Source organism: Meleagris gallopavo, chromosome 1 (assembly GCF_000146605.3).
Source record: "Meleagris gallopavo isolate NT-WF06-2002-E0010 breed Aviagen turkey brand Nicholas breeding stock chromosome 1, Turkey_5.1, whole genome shotgun sequence".
Lineage (NCBI taxonomy): Eukaryota > Metazoa > Chordata > Aves > Galliformes > Phasianidae > Meleagris > Meleagris gallopavo.
In genome coordinates, this window is record NC_015011.2 from 170,234,191 (window position 1) to 170,237,327 (window position 3,137).

Below are 3,137 nucleotides of genomic sequence, written 5' to 3' on the forward strand. Positions count from 1 at the left end.
TAATTGAGAAGACAGATTTGCAAACGAGTACTTCAAACTGTTCGCTTTATTAGCTCCCATAGGAGTCAGATTATTAAAGCAGACTTTGCTCCCAGATAGCTCAGGAGACACTGCAATCTAGTTTAGTACTCTCTCTCTTTTTTTTTAAATCAGTGGAGGTTAGGCACATCCCCTATTCTCATCTTGCTCAAAGCCAGAGGCTGACAGAAGAAGCTCCACTTTGATTGGGAACCAGTGCATACGAACACAAGGCCGCATATCTGGGACCAACAGAGATACTCTTGCTGTGCAACAGAGATTCTAGAAAGCAGCAGCTCTGAAAAGAGAATAGAAGGTCAGAGAGGAAAAGCACACAGGTGTCAGTAGAACAGTGGAACAACCAAAAGAAATACTGCTACCACTTGAGTAGTAGCACACTGAACACAGAAGCTCTATGCTCTCTGTATTTGGCAGTGATGAGACAGTGCTGACACCCTGGAGCCAAGACCTGGCTTTGAAACTTTGAAAACGTGAAGAAGGCATTCACAGTTTGCAAGCGCTGTGAGCTCTGCAGGTCCTCTCATCTTTCTTCTCAAAGCTTTGTATACTGTGCAGGCATCTTTGCTAACAGTCAAACTGTGATGGAGTCCAATGCTAGAGAACAGGAGACTCCAGGAAGCTTTTGAAAAGTACGACTGAGCAGGTGCTGGTGTTCTTGTTCTAAACATTCATCTGAAATGCAGAGACCAACTCAGCTTGTCTCTACACACACGCTTCTAAGAAAGTAAAAGGAGGAAAGCTGGCACTAGCCCAAAAGAGGTGAGCTATCCTGCCTCTGCAAGACTCTCTGATGTGTGCTGCACTCCACAGTTCTGCTATGGTATATCCATCATACAGAGAGGCAAACTAAGCTTAACCTAAGAGATGGGTCACAGCCTGACTGGAGACCAGAACCTGAGAGGTCCTTCACAAAAAGCCTGTCACAGTGCTGGAAGTCAGCCCCAAACTATCACAGATGATGGAATGACAAATGGAGCCCAACACCACACATGTGGCCTGGGTGCAGGTCCATTTCAGTACAACCTGCCATCATAAGAAGAATTTCTTTTTTCCTTTAGTGTGGTACTGTTTCAGGAAAGCTAATTTCCTCTACAGAGTTTATTACTCATAGAATCATAGAATAGCCTGGGTTGAAAAGGACCACAACGTTTCTAGTTTCCCTGCTATATGCAGGGTCGCCAACCACTAAACCAGGCTTCCTGTTTCCTTAGATTCCTGGGTGAGAACAGGCCAGAAAAGTAGAACTGATTTAGAAATTTTGCCTCTCAAAACTGCTTCTGACAGCTAAGAAATATAAAACAACCAACGTTTGGGTTCTGCCGTGCATGTCAAATCAAAGATTCACTGGGCTCACTGGAGCCTCCGCAGAACGAGGTGGTCAGCCTAATTATCATTTGCCATGACAAAATAAATTTAATCTCCATGCAAAGCATGTGTCAGCCCTGTTTAATCAAAGAGGAAATCAGGCAGCAAGGAAGTAGGGTAATTAGCTCTTCTGTATCTCCTTGCTATTCCCTCTACAGGAGAGTGTTTAAAGAATACAAAAAGCATCAGTAGGTTTCTTAATTCTGGATAACAGCAGAGAAGTCATCTATGCCCACTGCACAACTGACACAAACACCTAAAAACACAAAAAAATTGTTCCATCTTCATTAGTTTGGGGGGGGGGGGCTGATTTTGCTCCTTTGCATGGAAATAGGGGGCATACTTCACTTCCTACACTCATCCTGGGGGGCAGGAAACCTCCCAGAGTCGCAGGAGCACAATGCTCCTGTGCACACTTCACTCGGGGGGGAGGTGGGGGTTGAACAGATTCATGTGGAAGAGCTGTTTTTCTAGTGCATCCTGGGCCTCCCACAGGGACAGCAGAGTCCTTGTCTTCACTACATCACTGTGCAAATTTGAACAGTCAGGAAGGACCAGCCAGCATGGAGACCTCTTACAGACACCTCTGCTAAGAGGGGGTGGCCAGAATGCTGTGCTGCCATCACTGAAAACAGCGTTGCTCTCTTCAGAACAGGCCAGCATCAACCTGAGCTTCATCACAGCCACACAGAACTGTCAGTGGACAATCCTGCTGGAATCAGCAATAAGGACCCACACAGATCTTCCCCTCTGGTTCCCTCTTCAGCTGCTTTACAGTTAGAAGACCTGAGATTGAAAGGATGAATTCATACAAGTAGCTTCCTGATATTATATTAGTTTTTGATGTGTACTTCTGCATCTTTCATCATTTCAGAGTTTTTCCTCTGTAAATATTGCACCCCTTTCCTTCCGTAGATGTTGGACAATTTTTATGGGACTTTGTTACTACCTCCATGCTTATGTCATTAAACATAACACCAATATCAGGCTCCACTGACTGATCCGATGACTGCCTATGCAACAGAAAAGTCATTTCCCTACTGAAGACAATTTATATATTCCTATGACATAAAACTGAATCAGATGTTTCAATCAGGTTGTGAATCTCACAGTTTTCACACAGAGGGTGGTGACACACTGGAATAGGTTGCCCAAGGAGGTTGTGGATGCCCCATCCCTGGAGGCATTCAAGGCCAGGCTGGATGTGGCTCTGGGCAGCCTGGTATTGTGGTTGGTGACCCTGCACATAGCAGGGGGGTTGGAACTCGATGATCATCGTGGTCCTTTTCAATCCAGGTCATTCTGTGATTCTATGATTTCCTTTCAAGATCTGTTCCAGCTGCTTCCAAGATTTGTTTCTGAACTTCAGTTTCTCATTCCATTTTCTTGAGAAATACTGTACTTAACAGGTATGATTTCCTTAATATGCTTTCTTTCTAGGGTAAGAAGTGGCCCGCTGAAAAGCCACTAAGCTGTTGACATTTTCCCCACACGATTAGAGAGAAGAATATACAAAAGTCAGTAAACTAGAGGAAAAGCAAGGAAAAAGGCTTCCACCCTGAAGAGCAACCAGAAGCAATTCACCATGACAGCCTTAAGTTTCCGTTATTATTTTTTTTAACGGTAAATCACGTGCTTGTGATCAGGACACACTCGTTTCAGCACCCCGCAGCTGCAGCCGCTCTCAGCCGGTTTCGCGACCGTTATCACCTCAGGGGAAGGGCTCTTCCCGC